Raw genomic sequence first — 9,997 nt, forward strand, 5'->3', positions numbered from 1 at the left:
AAGTTCAAACACTGGAACAGTCGTGTGAGAGGTGAAAATCACATACGCCGGACACGGCGTGAGAAACATGAAAGTGTACAACCTCCCCTTCGAGGTGCCGAACGAGGAAGTAGCACGCTGCCTCAAGTTGTATGGAGAAGTTCTCTCTGTAACGAGAGACTTCTGGGGTGCCGGGCACTGATACAAGGTGGACTCGAATGTTAGGTTCGTCAGGGTGGTCCTAACGAAACACGTGCCATCCTTCATTGTTACAGGGGGATACACAGAAGTCGTCCACTATAGCGGGCAACTACCGAAGTGTTCAATTTGCAGCTCGACAGAACACATGTAGAGCAGCTGTCCGAGAAATGAAAGAGTGGCTCAGCTGCCACATGAAAACGCCGACTACATAACTGAGCAGGCAGCAAGCTACGCGGGAATTCTGACGGGCCAGGGCCCGGGCGCGAACAAAGTAACTGCCGTAGCGGAAGCAGTGGTAGCCGCCACGCCAGCTGGCAATACCAGCCAGAGCAGCGGCCGCCGCGGACAGTGCAGGCAATAGAGGTGGCAAAAAATAACGTAACTGATAGAAATAACCGGTTACTGAGAAGTAACCGTTACTGTGATAACCGTTCCTCTGATTCTGGCTGTTATTTCAATAACTGTTTAGTGTCAACAGTGCCTCGCGCCATCTGTTGACCGAAGATCGTACTGCGCATTTGGAAGGCGTTCTATAGACCATGGGAATAACTGAGACTGCGCGCCATCTGTTGATAAGAACTGTGTACTATTTCGTGGGCCTTCGTTACTTTTAGCATAAACAATTAAATAAAGTTAATGTCCGAGCCGTGGCTGATAGGAGCTGCAGTACAGGCATTAACAAGTACGGTCGTTCCCTTAAGCCACCGCCTTACGTGTTAATTTAGCTTGGACGGGTAGTACAAGGAAAATTACTAAGGAATTCGAGCGACTATGGAAATAACTGTCAGAGACCGGTATTCTCCTCTGGCAGTTATCGTTATTGGCTCGTAGTTCTAGTTCTCTGGTAGTTATCGGGCTACCACCACAGATAACCTGGAAGCTGGTAACGGAATAACTGTGTGTCTAGACGTTCCTGACTCGGTGACTCCAGTTAAAGGTCGTAGTTCCTGGTGATATTTCCAGAGAGGATAGTAACTGGAGCGAACAAATATTTTCGTACTGCTACGGAAATAGCCGCTGGCCAACGCGAATGACAAATAACATGTCAGAAAGTATAACATAATGCAGTGGAATATAATAATAATTATTATCCTCATCATTTGTCAGGAGATTGTCAAAATATGTGAGTATATCACAGTAACTGCTAATATTTATAGAATTGGTACACTGACAGAATAAAACACAGTTACGTACTTTTAATAAATTTATCGTACACATAATACCCGATCTTGACTGTTGCAACCAAGTGCTGTCAAAACAGAAATATAGCAGAATTTTTACCTAAGCTGGTCTATCAGTCTCTGTTACGATATTCATCTACAGAGTAGAAGGAGGGGTCAATGGAAGCGTCTGATTCCGCCCGTCTGCTTCGACGTAAAGGTGTTGTGGTGTGTGAATGTCATTACGGCACGGTGTTTATGAGTTGGTTTGTGCGTGTGTGGGGGGGGGGGGGGGGAGAGGGGGGGCTGTAGATCTAGGTTGCAGTGCCGGAATTTGCTGGTGGTAATTTTTTTTTTTCTAGCTGTGATGTTTTGTGTATTTATGAAGTATTGAATGTGATTTAATTTATGTAGGGATGATTGATTTGTGGACTTTTGGGATTGTGGTTTTATTTTTCGCAGTTGTAGGTGTTGGTTTTTTTGGCATCAGTAGCTGTGGTGGACCTATATAGGTCACCGGAAATGACCGATTCCCATTTTCATAGTTGTGTGTGTTGATGTTTTAGTATCGTCATCTGAGGTTGACCTATGTAGGTCAAGGGAAATGTCTGATTCCAATTTTCGTACTTTTAGTTGTGGGTATTGGTGTTTTGGTATGGTCACCTATAGTTGACCTATATTGTTCACGTGAAGTGTCCGATTCCTGCAGATTTTTGTTGGTGTAGCAGAATGCTGTAATTTTTTTCTTTTTGTTCTTCATTTTGTGTTTTGGGATCATGGTGTGTGTTTCTTTTTTTTTTTTTTACTAGCTTGTCCTCACCCGAAAAACCCCCAACTTCCCGCAGTTGTCCCATTGGTTTGATTGTATTTTTGGTGGGAAATGTTATTGTATTATTTATATGTATCTTCGTGTTTGTTGCCATGTGTATGTAGTGACGTCATAGACACTTGAAATAGCCATTTCCGGCATATTGATGACGGGTGGAATCAGACACTTCTGTATTAAATAGTCTTTCAAACACACTGTAAACCGTGCCTTATCTGAAACCAAGTTTTTAATGGTTGCTGACTTGCTGGCAGTTTATTGAAAATGCATGTTCCTGAATATTGGACCCCTTTTGGACCAAGGTAAGTAATTTTAGGTCTTTATGTAGATTGCTGTTCCCATTTCTAGTACTGATATGTATTAAGCTATTGGTTGGAAATACTTGTAACAAATTTCATTAAGGAATAAATATACTAGGAAGCAGTGGTTAGAATACAAAGTTCCTTGAACAGGTTCCTACATGATGTTCTTGAATTGATACCACAAACTATTTTTATTACACGCTTTTACATGCGAAAAACTTTTGCTATGTTTGATAAGTTACCACCGAATATGCTCCCTTATGAAATAAAAGAATGAAAAAATGTGGTATGGCCTTCCCAACTGAATTTATTATCGAGTTCTAGTCCCAGAAATGTAACACTGTCAACCTTTTCGATCTGCATGTCTTCGTATGTTATAAACATGCTGTCGCTGGAGAAATCGAGCAGTTTGCAAATCTGACGTAAAACTTGGATTAGCGTACTCACACTTTCCCCAATAGCACTAGCTTTTACAGCACAGGAGTAAACGAATCTGTCACATTACGTATATTTTTTGTTGTATTACAAGGCTGTACACTTTATTCTATTATGTGAGTAGCACAAGAAATTAAGCATCGAATTTAACATACAGTACTCAGTTTACATATTACTTCATACTTAAAAACGCACGTTGTTAACATTTTACTTAAACAGTGCTTTGGCGAAGTTCCGCGTACTTTCTGTCGCAGCTGCGAAGATAATATTTCTAATAGCGACCGATAACCTACAAACATATAATATGAAACACTAATAATCGTTCTAACATCAACTAAAATGTACCCGGAGTTAATAAGCTAAGGTTATGACACGATTCATACGACATTCCTGCTATTTCACACTACTCGCAGTTATACTGATAACTAAACTGATGGATTCCAACTATGTCGTTATTTAACTGTCGGAGTATTCGCTAGCGAAAAATAACTTGGCAGTTATTAATAACGGTTAACGATAACGGTTATCAAAGAATAACTGGAACTGTGATCACAGTTGCTCCAGAATAACCGTTTGGCCCACCTCTAGCAGGCAAGAAGCGGCACCTCACCTCTGACTCGCACAACGAAAGCTCAATGGAGGCCTAACCGGCGGCCACCCCCTCCCCCACCAGCCGGCGGGTGAAGGTGACGCGCGCCGCCGCGCCCGCCCAGCCGTCAGCTGTTCCTGTCATTCACTGACGCCTGCAGCCGGGCCCAGCGCCCACCACGTACACCGAGGCGCGCGAGATCGCCATCAAGAAGCAGGTGAAAAAACTCGCTCGCATCCAAAAACAAACAGACGACGACCCGAAAGAGTCGAGTGACAAGTCGCAATGGTCGTCGAAAGCTAAAAGGCGATGCAACAGACGGCGAAGCCACAGCAACGGCTCGAACGACGAGAGGATGCTGACCTCCGACGGGGAAGCGTTGGACACACAGCCCGCGAACGCGGGCAAACAAAACACAGAACCAGAGTATGTTGTCCTCCAGCCAGACTGCCCACAGCAAACACATACCGCTTAAATGCAGGAACGCTCTGGCTATAAAGTCATTACGTGCAATTTAAACAACATGAATTCGGTTGTCAAGATAGATGCCCTCACTGAGTTCCTGCAGCACCGAGCTGCCGATGTAGCAATGCTACAGGAAGTTCTCACCACCGATCTAGAACAAGTACGGCGATTCGACGTCTTCACGAACATAGACGCAGAAACGAGAACTGGAACTGCGATAATGGTGAGAAATGGCATCGATATAGAGGACAGCCCTCTTTTCACGCTACGTTACTGATGTGACAAAGATGCTTCTGTAACAATCTTAAACTACTATAATAAACATAAGATATTAATGAACTCAGTTTGAAGAAGAGTGTGCCAAATAAAATTTCCAAAAAGTCTCCGAAAATGACAAAATAGTATGAATCGACAGTTATGTTCTGAAACACGTCAGGGCTTAGTCTTTCGTAACAGTGTACATCTGCACATTTGTAAACAAAAACCTGTCTTTCATCGCTAGAAGAGATGGGTGCTTAGGCGAACACCCGAGTGGCAGCGAGCGGCAGTCGAGCAAAGTCGGGACAAGTCGGGACGGAAGGGGACAGGTGCGAATGCACTGCACAGATCACGCAAATATGTGGAGGCGCGCCGGTGAGGAAGCTGCAGGGGGCGCTCTCCAGCAGGACACTGCTACACCCTTACAGGCCACCCGCCGCCCGGCCGCGCGCAAGCCCTCCGCCGGATACCGGAAACAAGATGCGTCGCCCGCGAGTGTCGCACGCACCAAGAGAAACGAATGACGGGCGGCGCACCGAGCAGCCGCGTGTCTCACGCAAGTGGCGGCGCGCCCGCCAGTTCGGCAGACGCCGGACGCGCACTCCGCGCCGCCTTCGAGGCTCCATCCAGCTGTTGCGGAAGGACGTGCTGCTTTGCGTCAAATGTGTCACCGAAAACTGCGATTACGTGTGTTGGGAGAAGAGGCAAAGGCGTCTTCTGTCGTGCGGCTACAGTATAAGGGCGCCAACGGCCATACCATGTTGAATACACCGGTTCTCGTCCGATCACCGAAGTTAAGAGCGATGCACCAGACGACACAGATTCAGCAAAAATATTAGAAGAAACGCGCAGACAGTTGGACAACGCAGATGGCGCACCGCTGACCGAGGCCATGTCAGAGGACGAAGTCAGAGCCGTCCTCAAAACCTGCGCCAACGACAAAGCTCCAGGAGCTTTCCACCGCACGGCGCTCACGCTCGCCAACTAACGGCTCCCGTACCGCGCCAGCCGTAGCTGTTTTGCCGTCGGCGATCATCTATGCGTGTACAGCGCTTTGGTGTGTTCTCAACGAAAATCATGACAATAGTGCGCATTCGATCGTGGGTACGAGAGTCCGTCCTCCTTCGATATTGAGAAGTGGATGTTTAACGAACTACAAATACAAGAGGACGAAATAGAAGGGCTGCAGCTGTATTTTACGCTGCTCAACCTCTTTTTGAATCTGAAAGCCCACGTGAGATGTGAGACGCTCATCAATGTAAGCGGGGGTATTAGGAAGTTCAAACACTGGAACAGTCGTGTGAGAGGTGAAAATCACATACGCCGGACACGGCGTGAGAAACATGAAAGTGTACAACCTCCCCTTCGAGGTGCCGAACGAGGAAGTAGCACGCTGCCTCAAGTTGTATGGAGAAGTTCTCTCTGTAACGAGAGACTTCTGGGGTGCCGGGCACTGATACAAGGTGGACTCGAATGTTAGGTTCGTCAGGGTGGTCCTAACGAAACACGTGCCATCCTTCATTGTTACAGGGGGATACACAGAAGTCGTCCACTATAGCGGGCAACTACCGAAGTGTTCAATTTGCAGCTCGACAGAACACATGTAGAGCAGCTGTCCGAGAAATGAAAGAGTGGCTCAGCTGCCACATGAAAACGCCGACTACATAACTGAGCAGGCAGCAAGCTACGCGGGAATTCTGACGGGCCAGGGCCCGGGCGCGAACAAAGTAACTGCCGTAGCGGAAGCAGTGGTAGCCGCCACGCCAGCTGGCAATACCAGCCAGAGCAGCGGCCGCCGCGGACAGTGCAGGCAATAGAGGTGGCAAAAAATAACGTAACTGATAGAAATAACCGGTTACTGAGAAGTAACCGTTACTGTGATAACCGTTCCTCTGATTCTGGCTGTTATTTCAATAACTGTTTAGTGTCAACAGTGCCTCGCGCCATCTGTTGACCGAAGATCGTACTGCGCATTTGGAAGGCGTTCTATAGACCATGGGAATAACTGAGACTGCGCGCCATCTGTTGATAAGAACTGTGTACTATTTCGTGGGCCTTCGTTACTTTTAGCATAAACAATTAAATAAAGTTAATGTCCGAGCCGTGGCTGATAGGAGCTGCAGTACAGGCATTAACAAGTACGGTCGTTCCCTTAAGCCACCGCCTTACGTGTTAATTTAGCTTGGACGGGTAGTACAAGGAAAATTACTAAGGAATTCGAGCGACTATGGAAATAACTGTCAGAGACCGGTATTCTCCTCTGGCAGTTATCGTTATTGGCTCGTAGTTCTAGTTCTCTGGTAGTTATCGGGCTACCACCACAGATAACCTGGAAGCTGGTAACGGAATAACTGTGTGTCTAGACGTTCCTGACTCGGTGACTCCAGTTAAAGGTCGTAGTTCCTGGTGATATTTCCAGAGAGGATAGTAACTGGAGCGAACAAATATTTTCGTACTGCTACGGAAATAGCCGCTGGCCAACGCGAATGACAAATAACATGTCAGAAAGTATAACATAATGCAGTGGAATATAATAATAATTATTATCCTCATCATTTGTCAGGAGATTGTCAAAATATGTGAGTATATCACAGTAACTGCTAATATTTATAGAATTGGTACACTGACAGAATAAAACACAGTTACGTACTTTTAATAAATTTATCGTACACATAATACCCGATCTTGACTGTTGCAACCAAGTGCTGTCAAAACAGAAATATAGCAGAATTTTTACCTAAGCTGGTCTATCAGTCTCTGTTACGATATTCATCTACAGAGTAGAAGGAGGGGTCAATGGAAGCGTCTGATTCCGCCCGTCTGCTTCGACGTAAAGGTGTTGTGGTGTGTGAATGTCATTACGGCACGGTGTTTATGAGTTGGTTTGTGCGTGTGTGGGGGGGGGGGGGGGGAGAGGGGGGGCTGTAGATCTAGGTTGCAGTGCCGGAATTTGCTGGTGGTAATTTTTTTTTTTCTAGCTGTGATGTTTTGTGTATTTATGAAGTATTGAATGTGATTTAATTTATGTGGGGATGATTGATTTGTGGACTTTTGGGATTGTGGTTTTATTTTTCGCAGTTGTAGGTGTTGGTTTTTTTGGCATCAGTAGCTGTGGTGGACCTATATAGGTCACCGGAAATGACCGATTCCCATTTTCATAGTTGTGTGTGTTGATGTTTTAGTATCGTCATCTGAGGTTGACCTATGTAGGTCAAGGGAAATGTCTGATTCCAATTTTCGTACTTTTAGTTGTGGGTATTGGTGTTTTGGTATGGTCACCTATAGTTGACCTATATTGTTCACGTGAAGTGTCCGATTCCTGCAGATTTTTGTTGGTGTAGCAGAATGCTGTAATTTTTTTCTTTTTGTTCTTCATTTTGTGTTTTGGGATCATGGTGTGTGTTTCTTTTTTTTTTTTTTACTAGCTTGTCCTCACCCGAAAAACCCCCAACTTCCCGCAGTTGTCCCATTGGTTTGATTGTATTTTTGGTGGGAAATGTTATTGTATTATTTATATGTATCTTCGTGTTTGTTGCCATGTGTATGTAGTGACGTCATAGACACTTGAAATAGCCATTTCCGGCATATTGATGACGGGTGGAATCAGACACTTCTGTATTAAATAGTCTTTCAAACACACTGTAAACCGTGCCTTATCTGAAACCAAGTTTTTAATGGTTGCTGACTTGCTGGCAGTTTATTGAAAATGCATGTTCCTGAATATTGGACCCCTTTTGGACCAAGGTAAGTAATTTTAGGTCTTTATGTAGATTGCTGTTCCCATTTCTAGTACTGATATGTATTAAGCTATTGGTTGGAAATACTTGTAACAAATTTCATTAAGGAATAAATATACTAGGAAGCAGTGGTTAGAATACAAAGTTCCTTGAACAGGTTCCTACATGATGTTCTTGAATTGATACCACAAACTATTTTTATTACACGCTTTTACATGCGAAAAACTTTTGCTATGTTTGATAAGTTACCACCGAATATGCTCCCTTATGAAATAAAAGAATGAAAAAATGTGGTATGGCCTTCCCAACTGAATTTATTATCGAGTTCTAGTCCCAGAAATGTAACACTGTCAACCTTTTCGATCTGCATGTCTTCGTATGTTATAAACATGCTGTCGCTGGAGAAATCGAGCAGTTTGCAAATCTGACGTAAAACTTGGATTAGCGTACTCACACTTTCCCCAATAGCACTAGCTTTTACAGCACAGGAGTAAACGAATCTGTCACATTACGTATATTTTTTGTTGTATTACAAGGCTGTACACTTTATTCTATTATGTGAGTAGCACAAGAAATTAAGCATCGAATTTAACATACAGTACTCAGTTTACATATTACTTCATACTTAAAAACGCACGTTGTTAACATTTTACTTAAACAGTGCTTTGGCGAAGTTCCGCGTACTTTCTGTCGCAGCTGCGAAGATAATATTTCTAATAGCGACCGATAACCTACAAACATATAATATGAAACACTAATAATCGTTCTAACATCAACTAAAATGTACCCGGAGTTAATAAGCTAAGGTTATGACACGATTCATACGACATTCCTGCTATTTCACACTACTCGCAGTTATACTGATAACTAAACTGATGGATTCCAACTATGTCGTTATTTAACTGTCGGAGTATTCGCTAGCGAAAAATAACTTGGCAGTTATTAATAACGGTTAACGATAACGGTTATCAAAGAATAACTGGAACTGTGATCACAGTTGCTCCAGAATAACCGTTTGGCCCACCTCTAGCAGGCAAGAAGCGGCACCTCACCTCTGACTCGCACAACGAAAGCTCAATGGAGGCCTAACCGGCGGCCACCCCCTCCCCCACCAGCCGGCGGGTGAAGGTGACGCGCGCCGCCGCGCCCGCCCAGCCGTCAGCTGTTCCTGTCATTCACTGACGCCTGCAGCCGGGCCCAGCGCCCACCACGTACACCGAGGCGCGCGAGATCGCCATCAAGAAGCAGGTGAAAAAACTCGCTCGCATCCAAAAACAAACAGACGACGACCCGAAAGAGTCGAGTGACAAGTCGCAATGGTCGTCGAAAGCTAAAAGGCGATGCAACAGACGGCGAAGCCACAGCAACGGCTCGAACGACGAGAGGATGCTGACCTCCGACGGGGAAGCGTTGGACACACAGCCCGCGAACGCGGGCAAACAAAACACAGAACCAGAGTATGTTGTCCTCCAGCCAGACTGCCCACAGCAAACACATACCGCTTAAATGCAGGAACGCTCTGGCTATAAAGTCATTACGTGCAATTTAAACAACATGAATTCGGTTGTCAAGATAGATGCCCTCACTGAGTTCCTGCAGCACCGAGCTGCCGATGTAGCAATGCTACAGGAAGTTCTCACCACCGATCTAGAACAAGTACGGCGATTCGACGTCTTCACGAACATAGACGCAGAAACGAGAACTGGAACTGCGATAATGGTGAGAAATGGCATCGATATAGAGGACAGCCCTCTTTTCACGCTACGTTACTGATGTGACAAAGATGCTTCTGTAACAATCTTAAACTACTATAATAAACATAAGATATTAATGAACTCAGTTTGAAGAAGAGTGTGCCAAATAAAATTTCCAAAAAGTCTCCGAAAATGACAAAATAGTATGAATCGACAGTTATGTTCTGAAACACGTCAGGGCTTAGTCTTTCGTAACAGTGTACATCTGCACATTTGTAAACAAAAACCTGTCTTTCATCGCTAGAAGAGATGGGTGCTTAGGCGAACACCCGAGTGGCAGCGAGCGGCAGT

The sequence above is a fragment of the Schistocerca nitens genome, chromosome 7 (genome assembly GCF_023898315.1).
Source record: "Schistocerca nitens isolate TAMUIC-IGC-003100 chromosome 7, iqSchNite1.1, whole genome shotgun sequence".
Classification (NCBI taxonomy): Eukaryota; Metazoa; Arthropoda; class Insecta; order Orthoptera; family Acrididae; genus Schistocerca; species Schistocerca nitens.